A 14,052-nucleotide genomic window follows, 5' to 3' on the forward strand; every position below is an offset into this window, starting at 1 on the left:
CAGGCTATAGCTGAGAGGCGTTCTTCAGAGAAAATGGAAGGTCCTTAACCAACTTACAGCCTCTGAGAAATAGTCCAGACCACTCTACACTTTTCCATTGATTGTTTCCTTATTTTTTGCCTGTTGGCCATTCCATCATATCTGTAGTATTGTGTCCTTTGATGTTTCTTATTAAAGCTTATATCCTGGGCAAAGAAACTATGGTTTGTTTCTACTTGTGCTTCATCTGCTTATGATATTAGAAAATGTACTTAAATGACTCCATTTGTTTCCTCTGAGAGACGGAAGTCATTCATGCTTCATGGATTATTAATTCCATTAAAATGTGTTAGCTAGCACTTTAAGGCAGGAAGTTGGAAGAGATGATAGAGACTACACAGATAATGAAGAGTCTATTCTTAAATGTGACAACATGGCTGTACCGAAAGAAAAATCATATGTTCAAATAGGTACTATGGAATGCGATAAATTGTAATCTCTTCTCAGCTCACAAAAGTAAACTTAGTGGGCAGACATGTTTGTGGCCAATATGTCTAGACATGCCTGTTTACAATAAGGTATTAACAAGGTTTGTGTACAGGCCATGAAGCACCAAAATCCTACCAGAATGATATGAAATAATAACAATTGAGTCTGTATGAAAATTTTTGTCTAGAAATAGAGAAGAGAAAAAATGGAGGGTGTTATGTCATTGGGAGCTCATGGATCTTGCTATCTAATCTCTTCTCTATTAAGTCAACAAATTTGGATAATCTTTGAGACTTTCTGTGAAAAGCATTAAAGTGGCTGGATTTCCTCTGCATGTCAATTTAGACAAAGACAAAGGTCACCCAGGAGCTGACTGAACAAAAGGACCTCAAGAAAATAATGCCTTAAGAGCTCTCAGAAATGATCTAGATTTGGATGGTCTCCACACTGGAAATAATATCTTGGGCTTGTTGACTGAAAAGAAGACAGAGAGTGAGTCACAGGACATGTAAACAGGACATGTAAGAAATTGCTTCACTACGGGACTAACGCAGTCTGAGTGGGGGGTGGCATCAGCAAGAGAGGCTTCACAAAAGAGGACAATTAGTACAGATTTACTTCCCAGTGGAAAGACAAGGATGACAAATGACCTACACATCAATTAGAATAACTAAAGCCAAAGCAGCAATGCAGCTAAATACTGATGAGGATGGAGAGCAACAGAACAGCTGACTGTTGATGATGGGGACACAGAATTATACAGCCCCTTAGCAGTCCAGTACCCTATTGTACAACTCAACATATTGTAACCCAATGAATTCATTAATTCTGCTCCTGTATATATACCCAAATGAGACAAAACCTTATATCTACTCTAAAGACCTGCACTGATGTTGATTCTGTAGGTGACAGGATACACAAACTCTGGGACAGCTACGCACAATGAAATACTACCTGGCTTATTATAAAGTAAATGAAATAAGCCAATCTGGAAAGGTTACATGCTAAATAGTTCAACTATATGTCATTCTTCCAAAGACACAGAAGCAATCAATAGTTAAGTATTCTACATACTGTGCTATGGAGTCATCTGTGGTCTAATACTAGACTAAAGAAAAGTCACAGAAACAGAGACTCATTCGACTGTCTAATGAAACCTACAAAGTGGTAGGTTAAGTTTCTGAGACAGTGGTTTTTTCTAGATAAATGGAGCATGCAGGGTTCTGTGCCTGAGGTATTCCTCACCACCTTGACTAACATGCACCTGATACTTGAAACAAAGTCTCATGAAATGCCAGAGCCCTGGTCCTTAAGTAGATGAGTCTGTACCAATGCCAGCAGCTACCCTGCCATGAGGAGAATAAGTCTGCTTCCATCCAGCCAATGCTTGTTGGATTGCCAAACCTAAAAGTCTAGAATATTCCTGTTACATGGTGCAGGTGGCTGTAATCAACTCTTAAAAATAGCGGTTTCCTACATACAGTATCTACTGGTCATAAATAGTCAAGTAAAACTCCAAAGCAGAAGTGGGAATGTTCTTTTAAAGGAAGAGTATTGCCACAGGAGGGTTGATGTGTCTCATCCCAACCAAGGATGGAGAAAGAATCACAGATTAGAAAAAAAGAACAAAACAGTTTATCTGAGAAAAGATACAGTAAGAAGGAATGGGGGAGAAGAGGCAAAGTTCTGAGAAAGGTATACAGGAAAGGGAAAGATAGAAACAACCTGGCCTTGTTTAGTGCTGTGTACTGTCCTACATGCTACTACTTAGCATTGATACTTCATGCTAGGCTTATTTTGTGTGACCCTTGTATCATCCTATGAAATAGATATGTGTGCCCAGGCTCACACACGGATGTGTAGATCTAAAAGAGGTGAAATGTCTTGCTTTCTGATGGACAGCTAACAAATGAAAAGCTGACTTCTGAATCCATCCCTATCTGACTCCAAACCCCATAAAGAGGAAACTAAAGAATTAGATGGAAAGTGTGCCAAAGGTCACAAGCCTGGGCCAGCAAGAAGACTCAACTGGTGAAGGAGCTTGCTGCACCAACTTGAGCTCAGTCTCCAGAACCAATGAGAAGGTAAAAGTAGAGCACCTACTTACTCCACACCCTCTGACGCACATAAAAGTTAGTATCAAGAGTGATTCAATAAAAACAAAAGGCAACGATCAGATTTTGTGGCTACTTTACTAGAACCCCTAAACTGGAACTTGGTGTTAAATTTCTTGTCAACAGGAAACATGTGCACCAGAGCATCTGTGCCCCAACACATCACACACCACACACCACATACACTAATATCAATACAAATAGTAAATTGAATAAAATTCCTAAGGTTAAAAGAAGGGTGACGTTAGGAATCACAAGCTTTGGTAGAAGTGCCTACATGCTGGTACATAGGAACTAGTCTTGGAGCTCAGCCCCACCCTTCCATGCTCTGTTTGGGAGGCTCGTGGTAGTTTGCAAACCACATCACTGCTTCCATGATAGACTTTGTTCCAGCCATCCAAGCACCATCCTGAAGTTCTTGGTCCACTGGAACCATCCTTCAACTTCAGGACATTAGAAAAAATCAAGAAGATGCACAATGAGTGTATCCCCTCAGGATATTTCCTCTTGATTTGTATATTTTATTACTGACTCTTCCCTTCCTATAGCTGCTTCTTCCACGAGAAACTATTCTTCTGTCTTCTTTTTAACTACTAAGCTTATAACTCCTATAGCGAGCTAATAATGGCTTATATTAAATTATTGAGGTCAAGGGTAATCTGGCACTTCTCCCCCTCCTTATTAGGTCTTTGTTAACACAAAAGTTAGTATCAAGAGTGACCTGAGGTGGGGGGGAAGGCAACAATCAGATTTTGTGGCTACTTTAATAGAGCCCCTAAACTTGAACTTGGTATTACGTTTCTTGTCAACAGGAAATGAAATAGAATCATACCACATTTAATACTTCGATCTATTGGCTCAGGGGCCCATCTGGCTGCTGTTCTTGACTCTTTGACAACCATGATGACCATAAAGGATGAAGAAGAGAATGTCTGCTGGAACTGTGTTGAGGTGTTCTCAGAAGGAAAGTGACTAACTTAAGATTACAACATTCATTCAGCAATTAAAAACAATGAATTCATGAAATGTTTAGGCAAATGGTTAGAACTGGAAAATATCATCCTAAGTGAGGTAACCCAATCACAAAAGAATACACATGGAATGTAGTCACTGATAAGTGGATATTAATTAGCCCAGAAGCTCTGAATACTCAAGACACAATTAACATATCAAATGATTCCCAAGAAGAAGGAAGGAGAGGACCTGATCCTGGAAGGCTTGATGAAGCATTGTAGGGGAGTACCAGGACAGAGAAATGGGAGGGGGTGATTGGGAAATGGGCAGAGGGAAGAGGGCTTATGGAATTTATGGGGAGGGGGGAACTGGGAAAGGGAGTTTTTAATCTTAGCCATTATGACTGGTGTGAGGTAAAATCTAAGGGTTGTTTTGATTTGCATTTCCCTAATGACTAATGATGTTGAACATTTCTTAAGGTGTTTCTCAGCCATTCGAAATTCTTCAAGTGAAAATTCTTTGTTTAGTTCTGTACCCCATTTTTAACAGGGTTATTTGGTTTTCTGGAGTCTAACTTCTTGAGCTCTTTGTATATATTGGATATTAGCCCTCTGTCGGATGTAGGGTTGGTGAAGATCTTTTCCCAATTTGTTGGTTGCAGTTTTGTCAGTTTGACAGTGTCCTTTGCCTTACAGAAACTTTGTAATTTTATAAGGTCCCATTTGTCAATTCTTGATCTTAGAGTATAAGCTATTGGTGTTCTGTTCAGGAAAATTTCCCCTGTGCCCATGTGCTCAATGCTCTTCCCCAGTCTCTTTTCTATTAGTTTTAGTGTACCTGGTTTTATGTGGATTGGCAGGATTAATATAGTAAAAATGGCCATCTTGCCAAAAGCAATATACAGATTCAATGCAATCCCCATCAAAATCCCAACTCAGTTCTTCACAGAGTTAAAAAAAAAAAAAAAAAAAAAAAAGCAATTCTCAAATTTATCTGGAATAACAAAAAACCCAGGATAGCTAAAAGTATTCTCAACAGTAAAAGAACTTTTGGGGGAATCAGTATCCCGGACTTCAAGCAGTACTACAGAGCAATAGTGTTAAAAACTGCATGGTATTGGTACAGTGACAGGCAGGTTGATCAATGGAATAGAATTGAAGACTCGGAAATGAACCCACACACCAATGGTCACTTGATCTTCGACAAAGGAGCTAAAACCATCCAGTGGGAAAAAGATAGCCTTTTCAAAAAATGGTGCTGGTTCAACTGGAGGTCAGCATGCAGAAGAATGCAAATTGATCTATTCTTATCTCCTTGTACTAAGCCAACTCCAAGAGGATCAAGGACCTCCACGTAAAACCAGACACACTGAAACTAATAGAAAAGAAACTGGGGAAGAGCATTGAGCAGATGGACACAGGGGAAATTTCCTGACCAGAATAATTCTTTATAGGGTCTAGAACGTGATTTGAACCTGCGACCTGTGTCAACTGAGATTTCTTCTGAAACAATAGGAGCAAGAGTAACTCCATAGCTTTTAAATACAGACTCTTCCTTGTTTCTTGTCCCACAACTGTGAGCTCTGATGCTTTACAGGTCTTGATTCTAAATGGAAACAAACAAACAAACCACCCACTCCAGGAGACAAAGCAATGATTTAGGAACTGATTCTGCCATCTCAATATTTTGTTCTCTTCCTGCCACTGAACTCACAGGGACAGGAAAGGGTCACTCTGCTGGCTTTTATCCTTGATCCTAAATCTCCAAATGAACTTTGCGTTGCTGCCATTCAACTGCCGTGACGAAGGGTTCAATGGGGAAGCCAGGTTATTAAACTGAAACTTGATAATGAATGAAAACTTGAAAATGTATGGAATCTTAAAAGTAAAAAAAAAAAAATCTGTAATTCCACTGTGGATCCAGACTCTTCAAGAATGAAGGTTGACATCACCCCCCAGGTTAAGAACCTCAACCAGATGAGAGGCAGACACAGAAATGAAGTGAGTGTAGGGAGAAAAGAATTACAAATACCACCTGTATCCTCACCACCCATCACCAGTTGGAACGGAGGGTTCCAGAAACTATGGCTTGTTGAAGATTGTTATGGCACCATTTGAGATATGTTACACGGAAGGAATCATTGTTTATAAAGTCTAGGATATGCTTTGAACATTACCCTCCTTGCATGCTCTTCTCCTCGCTGATCCTCCCTTTGTAGTACTAGTGTCACATGGATGTAACTTTACCTAATATATCAATCTTAGGAAATATATTCTGTTATGATGGTTTTGCAGATGAATAAATATTTTGCTTTCCCTCACATGTTTATAAAAAGGGGGAGAGAATACCCACCTAACTCCAACCTAATTGCTCAAGAAGAGGCTTGGGTACAGGGCTCCTCTGGTAAAATCCATGCAGCACAACATGAGGCCCTGAACTTGGTTCTCAACATCAGCATAAAAAGCTGAGCATAGCAATCTTCAAAAAGGAATAGTTTCTGGAACCCTCCGTTCTAATATATATGTCTTTAATATATTATTATATAATTATATCATTAAATACTATATTGTATTATCTAATATATTAAATATATAATATTTATAAGTGTATTTATTATATCATTTATTATCATGTTATATATATTATATACATTATATAATATATAATTATATACAATAATATTATATAATATTATAGTATATAGTATATGTTATATAAATATATTTTCTATCATATATATAGATAGAAAATATATATATGGCTGATAGATCAGCCAGTCTGTTTGAGTTCCCCTTTCAGTGAGAGACTTTGTCTCAAAAAAATAAGATGAAGCATGGTAAAGGCAGACATTGACATTGACCTCTGGTCTCCACATGCATCCACACACATGTGCATGTATGTGCACAAGAGAGGCATATGTAGAAAAATTCAATACAATACAATACAACACAATACAATACAACACAACACAACACAACACAACACAACACAACACAACACAACACAATACAATACAATACAATACAATACAATACAATACAATACAAAACAATACAAACAGCCATGAGTGCCTCTTCAGGAAGAGGCAATGATGTAAGGAACAGAGTCAGGCCTGTCATCTCAGCCCTCCAAAACTCAGTCAGAAAAACTGCCTTGCATTTGAGGACAGCCTAGTCTACAGTGTGAACGCCTGTCTCCAAAAGAAAGCCAGAGGGCCTGTAGGTAGCTCAGCAGACGGAGGTGCTTGACAAACCTGTGTGTGATCTCCAAAAGCCACACTGTGGACGGAGAGAATCTATTCCTGAAAGTTGTCTTCTGACCTCCACAAGAACATACACACACATAAACAGGATAGAAGATGGATAGATGATAGACAGATATAGATAGATAGATAGATAGATAGATAGATAGATAGATAGATAGATAGATAGATAGATAGATAGATAGATACAGACAGAGACAGACAGAAGATAGATGCAATTTAGAGAGAGAGAAACTAGAAGTAAGTGATGTTGTGTGGAGATTCAGTATGCCTAAAAAAATGAATGTCTTGAAATCTGTAGATGTGACTGTTGTTAAATTACATTTTTCAGCTCCTCCATACGACTTCTGGAACAATCTCTGAGATACCTGTGGTGGTGCCCAGCAAACTCCTTGTTGCTCTGCCAGTGGCTCTGCTAGACTTGACCACTAGGGGGCAGGAGAGGAAAACCGCGCCGTCTGCAGAGTAGGGTCCTGTCCTTTCCTCTTTACTGTTTTCTGGTTGCTCCTAAGCCAGTGGGTGCCAATGTTATCACCCCAGGATCGCTGCCTCACCCCAGCAGGCGCTCATCCTTGTCCTGGCGGTACCTGGGCTCCGTTTGTAGTTCTCTCCACTCTCACAGAACTAACTCCATTGCTCTTCTCAGCCCATCACGTCAGCTAACCAGCCACACCTTTCCAGAAATGGGTTTCACTCTTCAGGGCAACACCCTCTCTAACTCTGTACACGTTCTTTTACCTTCTTCTTCTTCTTCTTCTTCTTCTTCTTCTTCTTCTTCTTCTTCTTCTTCTTCTTCTTCTTCTTCTTCTTCTTCTATTTCTTCTTTCTTTTTCTTTCTTTTAAAATGAAATGTTCTGTATTTACTAAATTTATAATGTTGTAGGGGTTTCTTTAAACCCTTTTAATCACCTAGCCAATAACTTAGTTAAAAATTGTTTTAAATTAATTCAATGCAAATAGTGTGTGTAGTTCATGTCTCCCTACTAAGTCCTCTTATATTTGCCTCCTTTAAAAATTTAAAATTATTTAGTAAACTATTTAGCGTTTCACTCACTCCTGTTGGTTGCTCATCAGAGCTGATTGTGGGGAACACGGAACATATTAGTCTCTACTTTAGAGAAAACACCCAGGGAATCACATTCGGGCAATATTGAATCTAGTTTAGATACTAGAAAGATCAGCAGCACCACTGTACTTGGTAACTAAGAAACCTCCCCATTTCTATAGAAATTTTCTTATAGGGAGAGGCTAATGCCCAGAAAGACCCTCTGTTGACTCCCGAGATGCCCAAACCACAACTTGAATGGAAGAAGCCTGAACCCACTCTGCTGTTTAAAAGCCAATAGGCAAAAGTTATTTTTTAGAAATCAAAGGACAGAGCAATTTGGGGAATTCTGAAGGGAGAGACTGTGAATCATCACATCCACTGAAGCGTGGAAGCTTCGGGTGAAGCTAAGGATTTGAGAGTTAAGCAGTCCTTTCTGTAAGCGTGACAAATGCTAATCCACAGCAACGAGTGTGACTTCATATGGGGCCTGTTCGTTTCTACACACAATCTCCATTGTATGTTAACAATACTGTGGGATGAAGGAGTAACTCCGGATCTCCAGAGAAGCTGGCGTCAGGAATGATGAGGGAGCTTGAGGGGAGTTAGAAGTGACAGCGTGTGGGAGAGACGGTTGCAATGAGCACAAAGCAGACGGGGTCCGAGGCTCCTCACTGCGGAGGTGGCAAGGGAGACGGAATAACAGAAGGTCAGAAAGTACAAGCTGCATGTTTTTAAACCGTACTCCAACACTCACTGTTTAGGGAGCACAGAGGACCTGAATTTTGAAAAAGCTGCAAGAAGGCCAAGGAGAGAGTAAAGCTGGGTTTGAGAAAATGTCAGTGTCTTGTTTTATTTTATGTGTTAGCATGAGCTAAGTGAAACAATTATCTTGAGTGGTGTTCCCACTGTAGGCAGGACACAGAAGAAGATGAAAGGAATCAGAAACTCCAAGTTCAGACCTCAAATCTATTCTCTGGCTGACTGTAGCTGGGGCTCAGAGATTCTCTGAAGCCATTTTTAATTGTTTAGCGTGGGTTCAGTATCTCAAGAACTACTATGAATAGCACTAAAGTACTCAATAGATTTTTTTTCTCTGCTTTCCTTCATTCAAATCTATGTCTTTTGGAGGGGGAAAAACCTTTAGAATATTGTGAGGACAAAAGTCGCTAGGCACTCAGGTGTGGGTGAGAAATAGCCAACAAGAAAGGAGATTAACCCAAGTAATTTCTCACTGAATGATTGGCCCTTTATCCAATTAATCTACTCCTAAAAACCAAACACATATCCGGGCACGATGGCACAAGCCTATAATCCCAACACTCAATACTCAAGAGGCTGAAGAATAGGCATTGCCAGTCCAGGGCAAGCCTGGGATTTATAGTGAGTCCTTATCTCAAAAAAAAAAAAAAATCAAACCACTCCTAGTATTTGTGGGAATGTTCTCCGGAATGTTCTCCTCGTGTAATATTCCTTCTTTCCTCCCTTCCTTTCTGCTCTTTCTTCACATCTGACCAAGAGCAAAATTCCCTCCCTCTGACCAACTACAATATGAACATTTCCCTTCTATCTCATACCCCAGCTACGTTGCCTAAGTGTATGTAAATGACATCCCTTTGCTATAATTTGTAAGGGTTAATGACATCTGATGCACAGAGAAGAAGTCAAGCTCACAGAGACTATGGGACCCGGCTGCTTCTTTCTGTTTAACCTGACCACACATAGGTGACATCACAGGACTTGGGCGGGGCTCTCTGTAGACATCAGCCGTTCTGGAGAAGGCAGGGACTCCACTGACTTTGAAGGTTTTATGAAGCTTGATAAAAACCTTCCAGAAGTGAGCTACCAGGGAGCAAAAACCTCAACTTTACCTCAGGCTACCCACAGGGGACAGAAAGTAATAAAAGAGCCCCGGCTCCCACCCTCTTGTTCAACAACATTCTTAATATAGGCCTGACAGTGAGGAAAATCGTTATCCAGTTACTAAAGTGAAATCTATTATTGATATATTTAAATTTATAATTAGTCTATAGTAACCTTAAAAACCACATGCACACACACATTCACACATTTATATGTGTGTATATGTGTGTGTACCTGTGACTGTGGATACCTGTGGATGTCAGAACAGGGTAACAGAGTCTCTGGAGCTGGAATTACATGTTTTGGGTATGAAGACCTGAACTTAGGTCCTCTGCAGGAGCACTGCATGCTCTTAACTGCTAAACTCTCTCTCCAGCCTTTTAAGTGTTGTAGCTTGAAATTGTTGTCTCAGTAGCTAAGGGCACTTGTTGGCCAGGCATGACAGCATACACCTTTCATCCCATCCTTTGAAAAGTAGAGGGAGGAGGATCTCTGTGAGACCAGCCTGGTCTATCTCAAGCTCCATTCATCACTACACAAATACTACAGACAGACAAGTAACAACCACCAAAAAGCCCTGGCTGTTCTTCCGAAGGACCTGGGTTCATCTCCAAGCCTCCCCATGGTAGCTCCCAACCATCTGTAATTTCATTTCCAGAAGATCTGATGCCCTCTTTTGGCTTCTGCAGGCACCAGCCATGGATGTAGTGCACAAATATACACACATTTAGAATGTTTCATGCGTGTAAAATAAAATATTTTTAAAAAATAACTGCTACTCAGTGCCTTTTTCCTAAGCACGCTAACTTTAGTAAAGTGTGTACCTCTGCATAGTTGTACTGTGCGTTAGTCTCTTTCTGCGTCCTCTGTAGCTTACAGTAATATATGAGACTGAAGCAGACCTACAGTCACCCCCAAAATTGCTCAGAGTTCCAGCCAAAGGAAGCTGGTTAAGCAAGAACTTGAAAGAATATCACATGTACCATGCAACCAAACACCATGACCTCTCCATTGGCATATTCCATGAGATCACATAAGTCCACAGGAAACAGTGAGGGAGTGGCCTCTTTTGCACACCTATATAACAGCTGTGGATAACAGCTGAGCTCAAAAAATATCACTAAAGCCATTTAAAGACAATGTTTCAACTTGAAGGCAATTTTCAATGCAAGATAATATAGAAGAAAGGGTTATATCAATTCCAGGCTGGAGAGATGACTCAAAGGTTAAGAGTACTTGTCTCTCTTGTAAAGACCTAGGTTCAGTTCCCAGCATCCACATGCTGCCTCACAATTATAATTCTGGTTTCCAGATCCAATGTCCTCTTCCAATCTCCACAGACAGCAGGGTTACATGTTACACATACATGCATGTGGGCAGAACAGTCATATACATAAAATAAATAAATCTAATATATATATAGATTTATTTATGTATGTATTATATATATATATATATATATATATATATATATATACATATATACACACATATATATACATACATACGGTTCCCTTCCATCTTCTTTATAAAGAAGTAAAATATCAGTGACCAGGAAGGTCACGTAATTCAAGTAAGACAGACCTACCTAAATGTTCTTTCTCACAGCCACTTTTATTAGAATGAGACACCTCAAAGATTTCTACTACTACGGTGAAGAGATAAATTCCTCCTCCAAACAGTTTCAGAAGTACTCAGTGCCCCACGAGTGGGAAACTGCTTAGTACAGCAGCTGATTCAGGAGATGCTGGAGTGGGAGGGTTCACCCAATATCAACCCGGAAATCCACGGTGTTGTGGGTTAGGCACAGGGAGGCGCACAACAAAGTGTGACTAACACATATAAAAAGCATCATGAGTCTCCGTTTGGAAGGCAGTAAGCAACATTTCCATCTGCGTGCTGGAGCCTCCAGCGCTTCCCTCCAGCCCTGCTGGGTGTCATGGGCTTGACTCTGTCAGCCTCAAACTGAAGGCAGCAGTGACCTCTTTCCCTATGCCCCAGGCAGCTTTTGCTTAGGCCCCCTTCCCGTGAGTAGATCTGAGACCTGAACCTATAGGATCCTGGGGCTCTCTATACACAGCCTCTCAGTCAGCACATGTCACCCCTCCTTTCTAATGTCACCCAAACTCTCCCTTCTCATATCAGTTGCTCAGTGTCTACCCTCTTGCCTGGCCTCTATAATTCAGCCTGTTTCCATGCCAGCCCTGGGCAGATCATTTTCCTTCAAACATAAAACGTATCACTCTCTGCTCTAAATCACCCGAGTAGAATAAATAACTTCTAAATGTTTATGGCCCAGTAGGATAATGATCATGGTCAATTAATTGAGTATGTCACAACAGCTATCAGACGTGAGTTTGAATGTTTCAGACCCAAATGTCATATCTGAGGTCCTAGATGTGTCAATTATCCTGGTCTGGCTATTACACATTGAATGCGTGTATTGAAATGACACAGTGTAACCCATAAACATATACAATTGGTACAAGCCAATTAAAAATAAATTCAAAACATGTAAATCATCCAGAGAAGTTTTCAATATCCTTAGAATACAATCTAAATTCTGTAGACTATCCTCAAAAGCTCTGCCTGACCGGCTGCTGACTGACATCTTTGACACTCTCTCCTATCATAGTTCTTCAGCCGCCCTGGCAAAGAAGACCTCTGACTTCCCTAATCCCAGTGGCCACAGTCCATTGCTATCTCCCTGTCACTCCATGTGTCGTGTTTTCTTTCCTTCTAGCACCTGTCACCATCTAAAGTTCTTACATGTTCAATGGTTTATTTTGTGACTGTCAGGTCGTCATCACTATGATGGTCACTGTAACAAGGGGCCGATCTGAATGTTTATTGATGTACTTATACATATACATATATATATACATACACATATACATATATGTATATATATGTGTATATATATATATATATATATACATATATATATATATTCTGCAATTATATAAAATTTAGGACCAAAGATATAGCTCAATGGTAGAGCACTTGCAAAACCCTATGTTCACTTCCTCAGTGTGGGTATGTATGTATCTCTGTGTGTGCCTGTGTGTTTGTGTGTGTGTGTACACATATGTGTGTATCCATGAACTATGATGTCAGATAAGTCATTCTTCATTAGTTATGTGACTTCATACTCAATAATATATCTATGCTCTTTTTATCACCAAGAAAAGGGGCATAGCTTGGTCTTACAGGATATAGAAAGAAAATGAATATTAAATATTTAGTATGCCCTGGACACTGAATAAATAAGTGCTAGGTTTAGTGGAGGATTGGTGTTGCAGTTATTTTAAACATATGAATACAAACCATAAGAACTGATTGCCACCTAGAAAGTGGTTGCCCCAAACTGAACAGTGTGATGAGAGATCCAAGGTTGTCTTCCTATCCATCCCCATTGTTCAGGTTAGTGTTTGATTGTTGGTCAACTTGACACAAGCTGGGCTCATCTGGGGACAGGGAGCTTCAACTGAGAAAATGTCTCCATCCTATTGTCCCATAGGCAAGTATGTAGGTCATTTCCATGATTGATGATTGATGTGAGAGGTCCCAGATCATCTGAGTAGTGTCACCCCTGGGCAGGTGGTCCTCAGTTGTATGGGAAGCTATGGGAAGCAAGACAATAAGCAACACTCCTCCATGTCCTCTGCTTCATTTGCTGCCTCCAGTATTCTGCCTTGAGTTCCTTCCTTGACTTTCCTCAGTGGTCTGTGCCACGGGCTATGTAAGCCCAGGAAACTCTTACCTCCCCAAGTTGTTCTTGGTCATGGTTTTTATCACAGCACTAGAAAGCTAATTAAGACACCCATCCATACCTCCCTGCTAATATCCTCCTTTACACAAATATTTCCCCAGTCATTTCCCCTACCTTCAATCATCTTGATTTTATAGCATAGTATTTTGATTAAGAAACTAGTATGTAGAGTCAACCTTCTCTTATGGCCCCAGGACTTTCGACAACCTGAACTCACGATTCCTAGCTACATTTGCATATTGAAAGCCTTCCTCATTCTGGTAGGAACAATGCCCCCACAGCTGGAGGACATGTGAAGTAGTAAAGAACTTGGAATGTGGAGACACACAGTTGACTTCAAATGCCAGCATGCTCCAAAAAATACTGAACTATCAAGCAAATCTATGAACATAAACAAAGTAAATGCAGTGGTATGGTCAAGCAGGTTTGAGGGAGATATACATTATATCACCTTACTGAAAATATCCAGAGCCTCTTAGCATATTGGAGGCCCTGAGAAACCCTTAGTATTCCCCACTTTTCCTCAAGACCTCATGTTGTGTGCCCTGGAGCAACAGTTCAAGGACCTCAGTCT

Source organism: Apodemus sylvaticus, chromosome 10, assembly GCF_947179515.1.
Source record: "Apodemus sylvaticus chromosome 10, mApoSyl1.1, whole genome shotgun sequence".
Classification (NCBI taxonomy): domain Eukaryota; kingdom Metazoa; phylum Chordata; class Mammalia; order Rodentia; family Muridae; genus Apodemus; species Apodemus sylvaticus.